The 21,274-nt window shown below is 37.7% G+C and overlaps 1 protein-coding gene and 1 long non-coding RNA gene across 9 annotated transcripts in view; one reads left to right on the top strand and one right to left on the bottom strand.

Moving 5' to 3' along the window:
• pamr1b (peptidase domain containing associated with muscle regeneration 1b) overlaps positions 1-21,274 on the top strand; it is a 205,704-nt gene that overhangs the window by 171,667 nt on the left and 12,763 nt on the right. The gene's annotated exons all lie outside the window — the stretch shown is intronic.
• Positions 160-1,753, bottom strand: LOC141281467 (uncharacterized). The gene is made up of 4 exons (XR_012335798.1): positions 1,726-1,753; positions 1,078-1,158; positions 870-937; positions 160-252 (listed from the first exon to the last, which is right to left on the bottom strand). It is a non-coding gene; the product is annotated as an uncharacterized lncRNA (long non-coding RNA).

Here is a 21,274-nt window from a genome sequence, read left to right as displayed (position 1 = left end):
TCATTGCATTTGATAAAGTTTGGAAAAAGAAAAACAAATTTCATTAGTATAGAAATATAAATGTAATCTTGTGGTAAGAAATACAGAAAACTGTGGCCCAAGTACAACTTTTAAATAAATTAAGAATGTTTACATTTTTTTGTCAACACTATTCATTACCTTTTAAGAAGGAATGATATGGGGATCTGAAAAGACACACTACTTCACCTCTCTGTATTTTATCACACGTCTTCAAATTGCATGTTGATCTGCCTACAATTTAAAACACATAATAAAATAAAAACAAGTCATAGCCCCTTTTAAAAAGAAAACATAAATTGTGAAATACAAAACACTGCATCTTAATTATTAGGATTAGTAGCATTTGATTTGGTTACAAAACAAATATTAAATGCATTGTAAGGTTTTAGGGGAGACGCTTCACAAAAAAGAAATGGTAAATTACGAATTTCTATTACAACATGGTATCTTGGTGGTGCATTACCAGGGTAGGTGGTAGCTCATTGACAATTAAAAAAATTATGATTAAAGCCATAATACATAAAGATAAGAACAAATAAATGCTGTCATGTACACCACCACAAAGACCCATTTTTTTCTGTCAATATGAAGCCTCTATAAAACTTGCATCACCATCCACTCTGAACACTGGATTAACTTTTGTCTCTGTATACTGAAAACAAAGTGTTTGAAATATGTAGGCCTGCATACTGTAGAAGGAATAGTGGCATAGAAAAGAAATTAATTGCTGTGCTGAAAAGTAACCATTGTATCCTAAATTAGTTTCTTATATTTTCCTAATGACAATGATAAACCAGTCTTGAGAAACAAGTAGCAGGTGTTTTTAAAAAGCCACTCTCAATTCTCACCTGTGAAGTTTCTTGTGTGTCATTCTGTTTCTGATCTGACAACCCTTGCTGTCTGTTTCTTGTTCAATCTTGACAAAATATAAAAAAGTAAAATTAGTGCAATATTGGAAGAGAATTCTATAATGACTTTTATCAGAACATGAATACATACACTTGCATACTGCATTTAAGTATATACTGTAGAACAGCAGGGTTAACACAACATTACCTGATCCAGATGTAGTGGCTGTTGATGCATGAAAATCTCAGCATTGACAAGATCATCATCACTATTCTAATTTGAAGAGCTCTGATAACGAAGACATTACAAAAGAATTATAAAAATATACTAAAAACAAGAGCACATTTGTCTAGATAACCATTATTTTCTATTTCCATTAAAACTTGCTAACTGCTCAACAAGTAAGCAAAATTACACCGTTACAATGTATTTCAATTCGAATAGAACATGCAAACTTACACGACATGATATTTTCGTACAAAGGAGTTAACTTAAGTGTTTCATGCCGCTTAAAATCATGGAAACTGCGCGAATGACCGCAGGTGCGATCATAAGCGTAACATGTAATTGACTGATTGCCATGGAAACATGAGGGTCACGTCGACTATCTTGTCCCTTTTAATTTTATAACTGCATTTATACACATTACCCCGTCGAGAAAACCTCAGCATGATTAATATTGGATTCGACGCCCATGTTATCACGTCATCAATAAGTTTGGATTAATGTCATTAACACGAACTGCTAAACGTATCCGTTATTGCGAATTCGTGAGCCATAAAACCAACATCTCATCTAAGTTTTAACACTTTATCAGTAATATGAATTTAAGAAACTAAGCAGCTTAACACTGACCGGACCGCACCGCACTCGAGCTGCTCCTCCTTACAAAAGGCTGATAGGTGTCTGTGGCGCCTGTAAGACCTCTCGGATATAAGTTACGCTGACTGAACTACGAAATCAACACTTTTTCACCGAAGTTGTCCAAAAAAGCCCCTACATTTATAACTAGTTGCTTTTCTGAAGCAAAAACCAAGTGGTTAAGTTGATAACACCACACCTCATATTCATTTATTAATATTCATAATAACGAAGTCCGATTTCGGCGGGAACATCCCGTGGACTAGTAAAGTAACTACTATAACGAATACATTCGCAACTAACAGAAAAAACCCCGCTTTGGCATCGTGCTTTTTTGTCATACCACTTTGTATATGTGAATAAAATAACGTTATACGTTTACATTGACTTATATTTCCTTACCTCTTCTTTCTCTGAAGCATTTTCTCATGTGATATGCAAGATCTCTTCTTCTTCTTCTTCTTATGTTTGGCGGGTGGCATACAACGTTAAGGTGCTACGCAAGATCTCGCAGACAGCCGTTAAAACAGTCCAGTCTCGTGTAATCTCGCGAGATTACCTCGATACCTGTATATTCAATTATTTGTTACATTTTTTTATAATTTCATCAATTTTATAAAATGAGTTTTTAAATTTTTTTTCTGAATGATTCACATATTATAAAACATTATTTTATTGTCTCTCTGCAACCATTTACTTCACTGTTGTTTCAACGTTGAATCAACGTTGAACAAACAACTGACGTTATTTCAACCAAATTTCAACGTTGATTTTTAAGCATTTTATTAACCTTTTTCAACCGTTTACCATTCACCGTTGTTTCAACGTTGTTTCAACGTTGAACAAACAACTGACCTAATTTCAACCAAATTTCAACGTTGAAGGTCGGTCATATGCCCGCTGGGCTGTTACTTCATTATCTATAATTCTCAATTTTCAATGTTCTCCATTGAAGAGAAGAGCAGAGATCATCCATATTCATTAGTCAACCCCACAGTCAATGGAGACTATACGTGTCTGCAGCCATTCAGTGATGTGTTGAGTTTTAATCCGAGTGCTGGAAACATGACATCTACTTGTTTACTTGCGACTATTATACTCACGTCTGGAGATAAGTTATCGTGTGTGTGCAAACACACGATGCCTCATATTTGACGCGCTTTGTGGTATCATTATAAAAGATACAATTGTAAACATTACATCTACTTGTTCACTCTCCCCTGTAAATTAAAGTTATCTCCAGAGGCCAATGTTTTCTGTGTGTTTCCGTCAGACGCGATCGACGGCCAAACGCACACACAAACACACAATGCCTCATATTTGATGCACTTTGTATTAAGACGCATCTAAACACATCTAAAACCTTGTTTATTCGCGTATATCTCTGCACAGTAAGTTAATTTAAAGCAGGATCATGCATGGAAAGGCATTTCTTTTGTGTTGCTTTCACAAACAAACAAGTAACAATAATGGTGTCGTCTTACTGCCTAAAGGCTCATTATGCAGCTCATTATGCAAGTGTATTGTTCTTCAGCTGTCAATCACAGATTATTCAAGAGCTTCCAGCCTCCTTGCATATTGCCTTCCTCGCCAAAAAGTGACTTTGAAATTGTAAATCAATATATTGTTTTATGTGAATGAGTAAGCAGAATGATTTTCACATCATTTTAAAGAAAAAACTCTAGACTACTAGATCCTGTTTTGAAAAGTCTTGGGAAAACATGTTTAGGGCCAATCCCATTTCTCTGTCTTACCCCTTCCCCTTCCCCTACCACTTCGTCTTACCCCTAGCCCTTGTCCCTCAAAACCAAGTGTTAAGCGCTAGGGGTGAAAACATACCCCTATGAAATGAGACACCGCTTGGTTACGGTTACGTCATCATACATCGTCGTTTGCTGGCTGCAACGTCACCACACGCGACAAATGTTGATCACAAACTTCCAAGATGCCGAGTCCAAGTGTGTATATGTGGATTGCGTGGTTTTGGCGATATTTTTGCGACTGTCTGCAACAAATCGCAGAAATCAAGCAAGAAGAAGAGGTTTACGATGCCTACGAATGCTGGTGGACCAGCTTACGGTATGTATGGATTGGTTGCCAACAACGTTATATTGTATTAACGTTAACCAAACTAACCAATACAGTAACGTTAGCTGAGCTGGACACGCGTAAATTACATAGACTTGAATTATATTGTAATACAAACCAAGTAAAGATCTATGTGTATAAGCAATATTGGTAACGTTAACACTTTACAATACGGGTGCACTGTAATATGCATTAATTCATGACTAACTAATGTACAGATCGTCGTTGGGTAATGTGTGAGTCATTAAGACATAAACCAATATTTAATTATTACTGCATCAACAACTAAAAAAAGAGTATAAATGATTAACAGATGAATAGTTATTAATTAAATGTGGCATAATGTATTAATTCCTTAATAACCTATTTTATCAACTAAAAGTGTAAATTAATGTGTTCATTACCTCAATAGGTCAAAGCTATGCACTTCAACTTCCAGCTGTCTGCTTTAAATAATCATTAGCTAATGATTTGCAAAGGTATCATTATGTTATGACTTTACTTGTTGAGGCATGTGACTATTAACTAATTGTTAAGTAAAATGTCATAGTAAAATCCATAGTCAACAAGTCAAGTCATAACATAATAATCAAAATTTACACTTTCAGTTAATAAAAGGGGTTACTAAGCAATTAAAATAAAAAAATTCCAACTCAGCACATTAATAGTGTGACATGGTTTTCTTTTCCAGCCTGATGCTCCAACAAGGTACTGTGCCATAAACCCCAACATGCCTATACTGCGCATGTGGTTCGATGTCGAGACTGAGCTGAGGCAGGATTTCCGCCTCAGCAGAATAGCGATGCACAGCTTACAGAGGCTTTTGCAAAGGGAGCAGGACCATGGCTGGGGTAATGACCTTGAAGTACTCATATACACCTATTGGCTGGCACATGGACTCTCTTATCGGGTGGTGTGTCGTGTTTTTAATATACCAAAGTCTACAGTTCACCGCATCATCCACAGAGTTGCCCAGAACATATGGGACAATCTGAGGAGAGCCATCTGCTTCCCTCGAACAGTGGAACTGCCTGCAGTTGGTCAGGGATTTGTCAACATTTCAGGAACCCCTGCATTCCACAATGTGGTTGGAGCAATCGATGGCAGCCACATACAGATAAAACCACCTCTGCGTCACAGATTAGACTATTTGAATTATAAAGGCTTTTACTCAATCAACATGCAGGCAATATGTGACTCGAATGGCAGGTTTCTGGACATTTATGTGGGGTATCCGGGGTCTGTCCATGACACACGAATAATGAAAAACAGCAGTTTTTATACCGCGAGACGGTATCCCCCAACGGGCTACATCCTTCTGGGCGATGGTGGGTATCCCTGTTTGGAAACTCTGATTTGCCTCATTACCCCATTCAAGGAGCCAGTGCATGGACAAGCACAGCAGTGATTTAATTACTATCAGTCAAGGGGGCGCAGCATCATTGAAAGGGCATTCGGCATGATTCACTTTTCAGAGCTTTGGAGGTAAAGCCCACGTTTGCACCCCAGGTAATTGCTTCATGTGCCTTTTTGCACAATGTGTGTATGGACAATGGTGACACACTGGTTCCAGACGAAGACATTTTAATGGATGGGTATGACCCCCAACCTTCCCGTGAACCCATGACATACAATGAAACCTCTGGGAATGACACAAGAAACAGACTGGCTGCCCTAGTTTCAGGCAACGTGCAAGCCCCATGAACATGACGACATATGCATGTATATATTTTATAGTTCTTTTATGTGTACTTTGATGATGGATATGAATGCAGATGTTCTTATCTGTGTACTACTTAGGTCTGTTTTCAATAAATATTTTTAAACACACTGCATTGTGGTTTGTATATCTGTTTCAGTTATAACTGTTTTGAATGTCATTGAGTTCAGAAACACATTCTTTGTTAACAAAATCTGTCTTTATTGCCCAATTAAGTGAACATAACGGGCAAAAACATTATATAAAAATAATATATTACAGAAGCATTACAAACTGTTAGAACCATAACTTAAATCTACAAACACACATAAAAAAGGGCAGTAAAATGTATAAAACACAACACTGTGCAAATGGCAACCACAAACAAAACAAAAAAACTACAGCTTATCTACAGTACCAGCTTTTCAAAAAGGTTTAAGAACCGCTCTGTCTTGGCCTCACTGTCCTCGTGGCGCCTCTGCTCTTTATTGGACTCCTTAGTGAGGAAATCCAGAATGGGATTTTTTCTTTTTCTTTTTTTGAGTGAGGGAGTTGGGGGGCTTGTCATGGCAGAGGTAGAGGGTGCAGACATTTGTGAGCTGCTGGCTGCAGAAGTGCTGACTGCAGAGGTGCTGGCCGCAGAGGTGCTGGCTGCAGAGGTGCTGATTGTGGATGAGGGCTCAACAATCTCTTAAAGGAACAAGAAAAGTCTTGATTTACAATTTACAAATGTTTGTGGTCATGTAAAAAATATGTTTCTATGTATTTATATATGAGAGAGAGAGAGAGAGCACACAGCAATTACAACATGTGGTAACACTATAATAGCATTAACTTTTAAGTCACATATAAGATATTAGTTAATGATGAACTAATCATTCACAAAACATGACTATACATTCATAAATTATTAATAAGTAATATGATAACATTTTATGAATGTTTTGAAACTCAGTTATAAGTTAGTTCTAAATTATTAGTTAATACATTCACAAATGATTACTAAGTGGTATGCTATACTGTATATCTGTATATATCAGTGATTATAGTTTACACTGTAGATTGGGGGATGCAGAAATCTTTGTAAATTATTTAACACTTTGTAGTGTGTACTTGAATGTAAATGCTGACTAGTGAGGGTATAGACAGCTGTCTTCTCTGAAACACATGGAGTATTTAAATGCATGTGCACCTGATATGAGCTTCAGTGGAAGGTAAAACTGGTTAACATCACTAGATCCCACACAGAACAAAAGTTTGTGCTGATGAGTAAAAGGATTTATCACAACCCACTGCAATCCCCACACTGTAAGGCATTTATAAACATTAATCTGCTTAAAAACAAATAAATTACTCTTCATACACTGCTCTAGCATACCTGCATGTTTGACCTTTTAAATTAATTTTAACTGAATTCACAAACATTTAGAAAATGGTAGCATACCACGTATTAATCATTTATGAATGAAGTGTTTAGCAAAGTATTAGTTAATCACTAACTAATAAATTGAAAATGAAATGTAACTAAATTAACGAAACATTTATAAAAGTTTAGCATGTCACTAGTTAATTATTTGTAAATGTATAGTCATGTTTTATAAAATATTAGTTCAACTAATAACTTATAAGTAACTGAACGTCATTATAACTTGTTAACATTCAGCTGTTCTGAAATCCCAGACCACAAAATGTACTGCATTACATACCATGAGGATTGGTGTGGGATCCGCATAAAATGATGCCACCACCACAGGAGGGTCAAGTGAGGGCCTGGCACCCAACACCTCATGCATTTCCTCATAAAACTGCCAGGTTGCAGCAGTCACTTCCCCCCTGTCCGTACCTGACCCTGTTTTGGGAGTTCTTAGTTCCTGGAAAGACACACAACACACATAAAACAAAATAATGCCTAAAACTTATACAGTATGCATTCATTGCCTTGCATCGAGATTAAAGAAATAGTTTTTTTTTCTTTAACACAACATCACATACATACCTTGAATCTTTGCTTCAGATTCTCCCACTTTTTCGATGCCTGCTGGCCAGTAACCCTTCCCTCCAACCCCATTTCTTTCATCAGTGTCCTGCATCATAACAAACAACATTGTATGACCAGGAAATACTTACAAAATGATTACAATAATACAGTAACAATACAATAATGAATGGATACAACATGAATGCATGATTCACTCACTCCCATAGTTGCTTTGCAGCATATTTTGATTTTAGAAACCGCTGCTCATTTTCAGCCCGAAAGTGAATCAGCCGCCGAGTTTCTTCTGGCGTCCCTGTGTGATACAGGACGGTATACGTAAAGCACGTACCGATGTCTCCAAAGCAAGTAGTGTTATCCACTGATATCAAAGGAAATTCACTGCTAACGTTAATGGAATTTAGTTAAAACTTTAGACAAGCATAGCAATTCATGGCTAGTTAGAGAAATACGGGAATGTTGTGCAAATAAGCAAATACGGGAATGTTGTGCAAATCAGCAAAGCAACATTAGCGTAGCAAACTAGCGAAATTTTAAAACATTTAAATTAAGAACATAATTAAAATATATATGAACAGGACTGTGTAGAGCACAAAACAAGACGTTAGTAATTTTTTAATTAATTATTAAAGCAACACTATGTAGTTTTTTTACCTTTAAATAATGTCACTAAAATTATTTCAGTGATAGAACAACTTTTAACTGGACAAATTGTACTGTTGCTGCAACCTGAGCAGCCTCCTAGCTGCTACAAGCACACTCTGAAAGTGGCGGTAGAGGGTAGAGCACACAGCCCCGCCCCTCCCCCTGCCTGCAGAAGAGTGTCTTATACCAGGCACTGTTGCACTTTTCAACCACATGGGGGAGCTGTAAGTCATTTTTACATGGAAACTACATAGTGTTGCTTTAAGCCGAAAATACTTACATTTATGGGACTCTCTGGGAGCTCTGGCCACCATTTTTGCCGGTTGCGCAGTGTATTCTGGGTACCCCTTGGTTTCAAGTAAGCTTGCGGAAATTCTTGGTTTTAAGGGGTATCTACCACTTGCCCTTAGCCCTACCCCTTGGTCAAAACGAGAATTGGGATAGCCCTTACTCTCACGTGAACGTGCAAAACTAAGGGGTAAGGGGAAGGGGTAAGACAGAGAAATGGGATTGGCCCTTAGTATAGGTTTGTGGACTTATATCAGTCACTTAAAAAAAATTTCTTTTTCAAAAACCACACATAAACATTTTTCTCTCAAAAATACAAACATGTATATACATGTTAATCATATAAAATAGTAGCCCAGTTTGTGCTGAATGCAGTGTTTTAAGACTTTTGCCATTATTGTGTTTTTAAGCAACTGAAAAAAGCACAAATGTCAGTGCATTTCAAAAATAAAAACCCCTTAGACCAGGGGCGTCGCTAGACCCCTTTTACTGGGGCACGTGCCCCAGTGTAAATCTTTTGTGCCCCGGTGTAAATCTCAAGTTTAAATTTTAGCAGTTAACTAGTGTATTCCTTTACAAAGACAATCGCGGCAATAACGGATCTTTATGCAAAGTAGTTACCCAATTTAGGCTTCTAAAAGCGACGAAGTAGTCGCATTGACGCGTGCACGCACATATCCATGGCCGCGCGCGTTTGCGTTCACCGCGCACAACCGCATTCAAAAGGTGACGCCACGCGAGTGCTTATGAAAGCATAACGAAACTAAAGTAAGTTTCTAAATAATAATGCTAATCTTATTTTGACTCGATCATTATTGGCTTCTGTATATGGACATCAGAAATGTTTTGTGCAAAGCAGGGAAAGGGAAGAAGAAAGGAGAGATGAGTTTAAAGGAGGTAAGACAAACTACATTACATCCTCACCCTGTCAGGTCTCAAACAGAGGAAAAATCTCAGGAAAACCTCTGTCAAGTCTATAGAATTGCATCGTTGCTGAGAAAATCAACAGATGTATGTGATATACTGTTTTGTATTTTGAGACATGAAATTAATATTTGGTTTACTAATATTTAACTCTAGGACACTCTCTTACATAACAGTTAGCAGTAACTATGACTGAGATTATTTATTTAGTATAGCAGTCATAAAATGACTGGTTCTTAAAATATTCTTGTAAAAATAAGTTAATAATCATTGCTATCATTGTATAATGTAGACAATATTTCTCTGCTGTCATTATTTCCAAACATGTTAATAATGTTAGGTATGATGAAGATTACACTTGTATATATGTATCTTTTGCAGTAACTGTTGCACTAGAATAGTGGGTTAAGCAAATTACATTGTATAGAAGTGTTGCACACCTCTTGCACACAGCAGGCTTTCAAAAAAAAAGTCAGCAAAACATTGGGGGCCTGTGCCCCAGTAGAGCTTTATGTCTAGCAACGCCCCTGCCTTAGACCCCATAGGGTTAAGTAATTTACCTTTCTTACCATTGGGTTGAGTGCGTAGAAATGTATTTAGTAACCTTAGGTGGTGCCTTTGCCAGCTTCAGCTGGATTCAGCCTCGGAGCTCAGGTTTAAGGTCTGTTCAGTTATGAATTATAATCTTAGAATAAATAAACTCACTCAGAGACTTATTTAAAAAGTAATTTACGAATCGTTATATGCAGCTGGCTTGGTTTAATGAACAAAATTTTTCATTACAAACAATAATAAATCAAAACAATAATGCCATCAGTCTTCACCAAGAAGTTCGGCCCAGAACCCCCTGTAACATCTGTATTTATGGTTGTAAGGGGGTGAAAATTATATGTCCCCATCCATCCGTTTGGACCAATGGCGGAGTCCAAACCGCATGGGAAGGATTATAGCGCGTTCGGTCTTTTCCGGTGCTTTGCAGATGACGTTTTGGTGTTACGTAATTTAGGTATATTTATCTCTAATCTGACTCCATAGACAAATATTTAGTTTATATTATATTACAAATCGGATTGATTATTACTTTTTAAACTTACAGAATTTAGATGGATGTTTGTTTATTTATTCTGATAAAGCTCTGGTATTGCACTCGTTCATTCGGTTCTCACAGTCGCACATGATCCTAGTAGGGGCCTCATAATTTATATACTGGTCAACGGTCATAAGCGAATCAGTGTTGGTCGCTGCCAGAGGTTGGAATATACGCTTAAGTGGCCGCTCTCTGCGTGTTCAACTTTAAACATATTTTATTTAGTCCCCTTAGAGGTGACACTTAATTATTACAATAATTATTTCTAGTCAAAGTTAATGAATAGTATAATATTGAAAAATACAGAGGTTGAGGCTGACCCTATTTAGAGTAATCAGAAATGTTACTCTAAACGGAAACACAGCCTCCACGCTTCTAAGTACACTTAAACTAACGCCAATTGCTAGTCGTATCTCTCAAATCCTCAGCTGATGTATTATTCACTATCTAACTGGGATTGGGCCGATCCTAGCCTGATTTCAGTCCTTACAGTAACTACGGATACAACAATATTACTTGCAGTGTCAACATTTACCGAGCAACACAGAATAAAATCAAACATAACAATTTATTAACCAGGTAGGAAAAACATAATTCAGAAGCCAATTTATATTCCAATTCAAATACGAGGAAACAAATGAGAATAATGCATGACTGTCACTTTGAAAATTTTGGGAGAGTGGATCTATTATGAGCGCTGATTTATTTTAAGTTTGGGGGTGGTGGGAGCTGGGAGGTGGGTATTATGAGTGGGGGAAGAGTGGGAAGGGAATGTTCAATCACCAATATTTTGTTGTCTACTTATCTTTTGAACAGATCTGGATATATGGAGATTTTAGTTATCATTATGTACAACTAGATAAATGTAACACTGATAGGATTTGATATTGGAGAACAAAGTATGTATGATTTTGATAAGGATCTGGACCCTGACAACTATGGGTTGAATGAAATAGGTGATACCTCAAAATACTATACTGACTATGAATTTAATTTAAATGTTAATTTAAGGGATAGATTGTCGCTTGTTCATTTCAACATTAGAAGTCTTTACGCAAATTTTAATAAAATGAAGGATTATATTACTACATTTACAAGTCGATTTAATATAATAGCACTTTCTGAAACATGGATTAGTAATAAAAAGGGTGCAGACTTTGAACTAGAAGGATACAAGTTATATTATGTAAATAGATCATTAAAAAGAGGAGGAGGTGTGGCATTATATGTTGATAGTTGTTTAAAATGTAAACTTGTTAAAAAAAGGTCTATTGCAATTGAGGGAATTCTTGAATGTGTAGCTGTTGAAATTGATATGGGAAAAAACAGGAATGTGATCGCTGCTTGCATCTATAGAGCTCAAGGATCTAAAATAGATCTTTTTCAGAATAAATTTGAAGAATTACTTGATACACAGAATAATCAGAAAACACTTTTAATAAGTGGTGATTTCAATATTGATTTTCTTAATCAATCTAAATGTAAGCTCACGTTAGATTTTTTGGATGCTTTGCACACAAGATCTCTTTATTCATTAATTACACAGCCTAGTAGAATCACTAGCACGTGTGCTACATTAATTGATAATATTGTCACAAACGATTTAAAACAAATTGTTCAAAGTGGATTATTGATAAACGACTTAAGCGATCATTTGCCTGTTTTTACCATATGTGATATGCAACCTGAGATATACACGAGTTCACATCAGCCTTCATATTTTAGAGCAAGAACCGAAAAAACAATAAATGACTTCAGGAGTGAGCTTTTACAACAAGACTGGTCAGGCGTTTATGTGACTGATGTGAATAAAGCATATGAAACCTTCTTAAACTTGTATATATCTAGTTATGATAAATGTTGCCTACCACAGTTGTTAAAGAAACATCCTAAAAGTGATAAACCCTGGATGACATTAGGATTAATTAGAGCATGTAAAAAGAAAAATAGATTGTATAAAGATTTTGTAAAAAATAGGACACTAAATTGTGAGGCTAAATATAAAGTATATAAAAACAAATTGACAACAATTTTAAGAGACACTAAAAGGGATTATTATAATAAACAACTGAAAGACAAAAATGGAAATATGAAAGCTACAATGGAAAATATTAAATAATATAATAAAACCAAACTCACAACATACTAAGCTACCTGAATATTTTGTGTGCAATGAAACTGTCATGAATAATTGTATAGATGTGGCTAATGAATTTAACTCATTTTTTATTAATATTGGGGAAAATATTGCCGAATCAATTGAGGTACCTAGGGGTGGGCGATAAACCGGTAGACAAAATTAACCGGTAGAAATTTGTCAACCGGTAGAGATTTTGGACTATCGTTTCTATCGAGGTTACGTGCCCATGTCACGCTCCTGTGCGTGTGGTCGCGAAAACGTAACGTTTGTACACGTATTTAAGCACTGCAGTTTTAAAACAAGTTATTTTAAGCCATTGAAACACAGACAACAGATCTGTATGCGTGCGTTCTTTCTGTGTGTCAGGAGCGGACAAGTCGCGCAACCGCTGCTCTTTCTGTCTGTGAGGAGCGCGCAAGTCGCGCGACCTCTGCTTATTAAGCTCGTGAGCATTTTTCCCGCTTTATTGGCCTTAAATACACATATGCGTCAAAATTCCCGTCTTTGCAAGCATCATCATAAACACGACCAGTAAGGTCTTAAGAGAAAGTAAACAGCTAAAAGAGAAAGCGCATGTGTTACAGTGTATTGGTTCCGGACTTTGGTCTTAAAGGGGAAGTTACCTAATTTTGCTCCTGTCTGTCACTCGTGTTAATCAAACAGCATTGAGAAAAAAATCTCTCACTGCTCCTGATTAAATCACTTTTCTACCTTAAATAAAAATATATATAGGCCTATACATACATGCATAATTATTTATTATCATTCTTATTGACTGTGTATCTTCAGAGAGCTTGAGTTTTGTTTGTTTTTATCTTCTTTCTATGCTTGTATATGTTTTTTGTGAGAATTATGAACATTTCTATGGTATTAAAGATTTAAACCTTATTAAAACATAAAAAACTCTACCGTGATACATATCGTTATCATGATATAAAATTAATCCTATCGTGATAGAAGATTTTGGTCATATCGCCCACCCCTAGAGGTACCTAACACAAATCAAACTGCTGCCTATAGAATGGATAGTAGAATAATGCAGTCCATGTTCCTATGTGAGGTGATGGAAAATGAAAATACATCTATTGTTAGTGGATGTGAAAATAAAACATCTACCGACAGTGACGGACTGGATATGATTATTGTAAAAAGGACCATTGACTGCATTATAAAGCCTTTGACTTTTATCTTTAATTTGTCTATACACTCAGGTGTTTTTCCTGAGAAGATGAAGGTTGCCAAGGTTGTTCCTCTTTTCAAAAAGGGTGATGTACATTTATTTTGATAACTATAGACCAGTGTCATTGCTTTCCCAGTTCTCTAAAATCCTTGAAAAGTGGTTTGCTCAAAAACTTACTATTTTTTTAGAAAAACATAAATTAATTACAGAAAAACAATATGGCTTTAGAGCAAAAGATCAACTGCTTTGGCATTAATTGAGCTCACAGAAAAAATGACATCTGCAATTGAGAAGAGGCAACATATAATGGGGGTCTTCATCGATTTAAGCAAAGCATTTGACACTATAAATCATAGTTTACTATTGTCAAAATCATACAATTATGGCATAAGGGGTCTAGCTTATAAATGGCTTAATAGCTATCTTAATAATAGGCAGCAGTTTGTTCAAATTAATGGTCTAAGATCTGAGTTAAAAGAAATAAGATGTGGAGTTCCACAAGGGTCCGTTTTAGGCCCATTACTTTTTATTTTGTTTATTAATGATCTCTGTGAAGTGTCTGAGGTGGTACAGTTTTTGATGTTTGCTGATGATACCAACATTTTTTGTTCTGGAAATAATTTGTTAGAAATTATAGAAAACATAAGTTCAGAAATGGGAAAAATTAAGCTGTGGTTTGATAAAAATAAACTATGTTTAAATTGGGAAAAAACTAAATACATGATTTTTTTGTTACAGAAAAAAGCTTTAAGGATTATTAATAAGTTAGGCTATAGAGAACACACCAATAGTTTATATGTAAAATCTGGACTTCTAAAATTTAATGATCTGGTTGATTTGAAGATTTTGACTTTTATGTGGAAAGCTAAGCAGAGAGTTTTGCCTATGGATATACACAATTTATTTACTTTGGTATCAGAAGATTATGGCCACAGAAGGCAGTATTATTTTAAAATTAATTTTGCACGTACCACACAAAAGCAGAGGTGTTTGTGGAATACCTTGGACTATGAACTGAAATGCTGCAAAAGTGTTTGTAAATTTAAGAATCTGTATAAGAAAAATATTTTGGAAGGTTATAAAAAAAAGATGACTAATATGATGATAATTAAATGTAAAGATAGGTGGTATATATATATATATATATATATATTTTTTTTGTGTTTGTGGTAAGGAGGGGGGTTGACTTATTTATGTAGTTTCTTTCTTTATTTTTTTGTTTTGTTTTGTTTTGTTTTTTGTTTGACTCTGTAGGCATAAGTGACAGGTATTATAAGATTTTCTTCTTCCTGTTTCTTTTCTTTTTTTCGTTCATGTATGATATGAATGAATGAGATGAAATAAATATATAAAAAAACATCAATTACAATTTTGATGGAAAAACGAACAGTGACAGTCGTCCATTTTTAGCTTACCCCCATTCCTCTTCTCCGACACTCCAGCAATCCGGATCCTAGAAGCACTTTTAAGGAAGGAAGGAAAGAGAACAAGGACACAACCAAAAAAAGAACGGCTCCCCGATCCATCAGATCAAATAACACCAGTCTGCAAACACATTGTCCACACCTTTAATATGTTTAATGCACAAATTGTAGGGTTGTAAAAACAACACCCATCTCATTAACCGCTGGCTTCGGCTTTGTAAAGAATGTAGAAAAGTCAATGGATTGTGATCCGAATAAATGACAATTTGAGCTCCGCCCCCTATGTACACATCAAAATATTGCAGAGTCCATATCAGAGCGAGTGTTTCCTTTTCAATTACCGAATAATTCGCCTGGTAAGCATTAAATTTACGGGAAAAGTAACTAACTGGGTGATCCACCCCATCCCCGCCTGTCTGAAAAAGAACACCACCTGCCCCGACCTGGCTCGCATCCACCTGGATTTTAAAAGGTTTGTCAAACTGCGGCGCAGCCAGAATCGGAGCGGAGGACAGCAGAAGTTTAACATGATCAAAGGCTTGTTGGCAACCTGAGGACCAGACAAATTTAACAGAGCCTTTCAGCAGATTAGTCAAAGGACACCTACAGATGAAAAATTTGGGCAAAAAGCCCGATAATATCCAGCCATACCCAAAAAACGCATCAGCTCTTTTTTTGTAGCCGGAATAGGGAATTGTTCTATGGCACGCCCTTTTTCTTGCAACGGATGCACACTACCTTGCCCGACCTCTCTTCCCAAATAGACCACCGTTGCCTTCGCAAATTCACATTTTGACAGATTTACCGTAAGCTTAGCTTCAGCCAAGCGCGAAAACAAAGCCCGAACTCGCTCCAGATGCTGTTCCCATGTATCACTATAAATAATCACGTCATCTAGATAAACTGCGCAACCTGCAAGTCCCCGCACGACGTAATTCATTAATCTTTGAAATGTTGCCGGCGCATTTCTTAAACCGAAACTCATGACCGAATAGGAATACAGTCCGGAAGATGTTATAAACTACGTAATCTCTTGCGCACGGGAGGTCAATGGCACCTGCCAGTATCCTTTCAAAAGATCGAATTTACAATCTTCTACGGAACCCATTTACGTAATCCAGAAGACTTATTGGAGGTTCCTTTCCCTTTAAATCATCCCGCAGAATGGATAAAGGACCACGGACTTTATGCCCGAAAACCAGGTCGTTCAGACTAAAACCCAAACTAGCCTGAGTTACATCTCTGGCTGCTAAAAGAAGCCACGGAACTCCCTCCTCCCAATCGCGACCCAATTCAGTACAGTATGCACATAACAGAGCTTTGAGTGTCTGATGGAAACGCTCCAGCGCGCCTTGGCTTTGCGGATGATACGCGCTTGATTGTGGTGCCGCACTCGTAACTGTTTTAATATTTCAGCGAACATTTTGGAGGTAAAATTCGTTCCGCGGTCACTTTGATTAATTTTCGGGATACCAAAAATGGAAATGAATTGTGAGAGAGCTTTAACTACGGCTCTGGTGGTAATTTTCCGTAACGGAAAAACTGCAGGATACCGGGTGGTTTGACACATGACCGTTAATAAAAATTTATTTCCCGATTTTGAAGGAGGCAACGGACCCACGCAGTCAATTAACAGATGCTCAAACGGCTGCCCCACAGCTGGAATTGGACATAAAGGAGCTGGCCTAAGAGACTGGTTTGGTTTACCTGCCATTTGACATGTATGACACGTTTTAATAAACCTTGACACATCCTTTTTTAACAAGGGCCAATAAAAATGTCTCAAAATTCGGTCATAGGTTTTCCTTACACCCAAATGCCCCGCAACGGGACCATGCGCTACATTGAGTACCACCTCCCGCAAATTAGTGGAAACCACCAACTGCACCACAGACTCACCCCCGCTATCCTCGCACTGGGACCACAATTTTTGTAGCAGCATCCCATCCTGCACAAAATACCCGGTAGCTGCACTTTGCACCTCATATGTGGACAGAACAACATCAAATAAAGCAGCCAATGTAGGGTCTTCCCGCTGTGCAGCCATTAACTCTGCCCGAGAAAAAGACTCAGGAAGAAGTGAAAAACCAGGAACCTGATAATTGCGGGACTTCTGTGAAGGAATTTGATCAACTTCCCCCTGAATAGAATCAGAAATCGCTTTCATTTTAGAACGGGTAACAGCACACGAGGAAAACACTGTTGGAAATTCTTTGGCTGCAACGTCACACGAATTGTCAACGGGTAGTGGTGCGACAATGGGTAACGGTGATACAATTGGCCACACACGCTCTCCAGCCAGATTATTACCCAAAATCACCCCCACTCCCTTCACTGGTAAGGATGGACGCACCCCCATAATTACCTCACCCTTTACCAATTCCGAACTTAAACCTACCTTGTGCAACGGAACAGACATGCATGTAAGTGCTATTCCCTGAACCAGCCCACTTTTATCCAAACTTGAGGCATCTGAAAATGGTAAGATAGATTCTAAAAAAAATGATTCCGAAGCACCGGTGTCACGCAGAATTTTAATGGGTACATGTTTATCATCCCCCGGCAACGAAACGAAACCATCAGTTACAAATGGAGCATAACTCGGGTTAAATTCGGTTAAACAATCATCCTGCGAGAAATGCTGAAACGAATTCTCAGCGGGACGCAGCTCAGAGTGGACACAATCAGTCAGCAATACCGGTGAGGAAACATTTTGTGATCTTATTAGACCCTTCCCTCGAATTTGTTTATTTTTAAGAACAGGGCATTCCTTTTTCCAGTGGCCTTCCTCAAAACAATAACGGCACACAGAATCAGGAATAGCTCTTAGAGGCACATTATGCCTTCGGTCTGTATTTAATAGATCAGGTTTCCGAAACTTAGACCGCCAGGGAGTTTCACCATAATTCCTACCTCTAATAGCTTGATAATCACCAACTCGAATTTTGTGCGTTATCACAAAATCGTCAGCTAACACCGCAGCTTCTCCAGCAGTCATAGGCTTGTTCTCATTAATATATGTAGCGATATTGTCAGGAATAATACATTTAAGCTGCTCCGTGAGAATTAATTCTCGCAGACTCTCAAATGTCTGCACATTAGAAGGTCGAACACCAACGGTCAAAATGAGTGCTTAATTCACGAAGAACCTCAACATGCGTTTGTCGCTCATTTTTCTTCCAACTGCGGAAAAGCAATCAATACGCCTCCGGAACTAATTCAAAAGCTTTAAGAACCGCAGCTTTTACTTTCAAATAATTTTTGCGGTCTTCTACAGAAAGCGCAGTATAAGCTTCTTGAGCTCTACCGACTAATACGGACTGAAGCATAATTGTCCGATCGGCACTAGGCCAATCTCGTTCATCAGCAACACTTTCGAATAACGAAAAAAACACTTCTGGGTCTTTTTCATTAAATTTTGGCAGTAACTTCAAGTTGCTTACTAATTCTCCGGAACGATCACGACTTCCCGAACCACCTGCCGATAGTTTTCCATCAGCCATAAGCTTTAATCTCTCTACCTGTAACTGATGATCTTGGTTTTGTCGGTCCAACTCTAATACTCAAACTCACGCTGCCTTGTCAAATCCTCGGACCTAAGCTTTTCCAACTCAATGTCCTTTTCCTTAAGTTCTTTTTCACGCTCCGTAGCCTGTCTATACATTTCCTTTTCATGAGCCTGCTGCAATTCTAACATTTCTTTCCGCTGTTCAAATGACAAGTCACTCATCACAAATGGCAATCCTACACCAGCCGTGTCTGGCACCTCAATTATCACGCCGCAATCAATCAACTTGTTTTTGATCTCAGTTCTCAATTCGTCTTTTCGCAAACGCTTATCGATACCCACTAATTTATAACTTCCTACAATCCCCCACAATTGTTTCTTTGAACATAAGTTTAATTTCTCTTCTGACGGGGAATTAACAAACTCTTCTAACGAAGTCATTTTTCAAGACGTCCCAACAAAACACAATGACCACTAAGACACGATGTCATTAACAAACATCAGACATGATAAGACACAATCCGGCTCATAACCAAATCTCCCCCTAAACAACCCATACCCCAGCTAACTCAACCCTAACTCTTCTGTGTTTTCCCAAGAGTCGAGCCTCTTTAAGCAACTAATACCACTGGTACAGAGCTGAACAATCAGTCCAGATCTGCCACCACGGCCGTGCACTCAACCCAGGAATACACAAAAAAAAAAAAAACTACAACCTACCTGGGGAGCATAAATCATTTATGAGCCGCATTGACTTACCTGCCCGGAGACAAACGCGAACGAAGCGGTTACCTGCACACACCTGATTCTTTTTTAACTGATTACCACACCTTGTGCCTCTTAAAAAAAAAGAACGACGAGCCCCCATATGTTACAACTGGCTCAAGGTTGCAACATTAACAAGAGGCAACACAGGCGGGTAAATAGAAAAAGTAGTAATTTATTTAACTAAATTAATTTAACAAAAATATGAATGAACAATCAGTAGTCAGTGTATGAACGTCAATGATGAAGGATGCATGAAAGAGTGCTGTAAGCTAAAGGGCTGCATGAATGTGAACGCAAATCATAACAGAAACACAAAAGAAAGCTGCTTGGTCAAGTGCCGTCACATCGCTGCGTTCCTCCCAAAACCACTGCGCTGGAGTTCTTATAAGCCCAGTGATGAGCCACAGGTGGAAAGACCACACCCCCAATAACGACATACCTAAAACATAAAAAACAAACACAGGCCCAGCACTAACTGGGACCTAACACTGGTTACAGATTTCTCAAAGTAAAATAAAATACATGATGCTGTATCAAAGATACAGCATCATGGGGGTGAATTTCCATGCACAGAAAGACCCCCTGAACTATTTTACATCATTCCCTTAAATATCCAGAGAGACAAAGCATATAGAAGTTTCAGGGGTGTTGCCTAATATACATACAGTGGGTGATTGGTCAACATCTCTAAGGTAGGAGTTGTCTCCCAACATTAGGTTAAGTTTACTTATTTATTGTCACAGATTAACATTGAATCCTGTTGTTGTATGGAGATGTGGTGTTTGAAAATCAAGTGTAACTCTCCAGGGAGTCTCCTGTATTCGAGATAAAGTTCTGGTTCCCGAGAGGGGTGTTTTGGGGGTCTTGGTCCCCTGCCGTGAGTCCTGGAGGAAACTTGTTGTGTTGCAAAAAGTTCTCTTTTGATGTCCTTGCTGCCTCGGGCACCTACAGGGCACACACACTGCACTCTCGGGCATCCATGCTGTGTTCCCAGGAAGGGCTGACCTTTTGGTCAGGATCAATCAAAATTCTTACATGGTCTTCAGCCCACACATAACCGCAGGGAGGTTTCCTACACCTCCCCACACTCGGGCGTACACTCTTTTTCACCTTGCAATTCTCTGGGTGACCGAAACTCGAACTCACGATTGCACATACACATATCAGCAAAAAAAAAACAAAAACAAAAAAAAACAGTAGAACTTTAGTTCATGTCCGTGTGGGTTTGACACCTTGCCCACTCAGCAAAGTATTCTAACTATCCCACAGCACAAACGAAACTCAACGTCTTATATAGGTAGATCTCAACATAGAAAGTTAGAAGAAAGAAAAAATACATAATTGGTATGAGCGAGTTTCGCTTTCTTGCATCTAAAAGCTTTTTGCACTCTATATATGCAAAGCGTATCTGTTAAAAGCTACAGCTGGCGTTGCATTAGTATATTATATTCTCAAAGATGCAACCTCGCCTGTTACAATAGAGAAGTTAGTTATTGACCTTGTCAACTCTCGTATCATCCTTATCACAACCCTGTTTTTGAGTTCTTATTTTTTTAATTACTTTAATCATTAGGCTTGTAGTCTTGATGAATTCTTCTTTGTTTATTAGAACATTTTCTTCTCCTCTTGTCTCTTCTCTGCTCCTTTTTACTCCGTCTGTCTTTTTCCTTATGCAAACCTTGATGGATCAGATCATTGAGATTAATTTCAATCTGCTGTGGTCGACTATTATTTTGCATTTTATCCTGCATATCATCTGATACAACAGTGTGTTTCTTTAAACATGTTTCTCCGTA

The sequence above is a fragment of the Paramisgurnus dabryanus genome, chromosome 23, assembly GCF_030506205.2.
Source record: "Paramisgurnus dabryanus chromosome 23, PD_genome_1.1, whole genome shotgun sequence".
Lineage (NCBI taxonomy): Eukaryota > Metazoa > Chordata > Actinopteri > Cypriniformes > Cobitidae > Paramisgurnus > Paramisgurnus dabryanus.
Note: the sequence above shows the minus strand (reverse complement) of the source record. Positions and strands in the feature narration are given on the sequence as shown.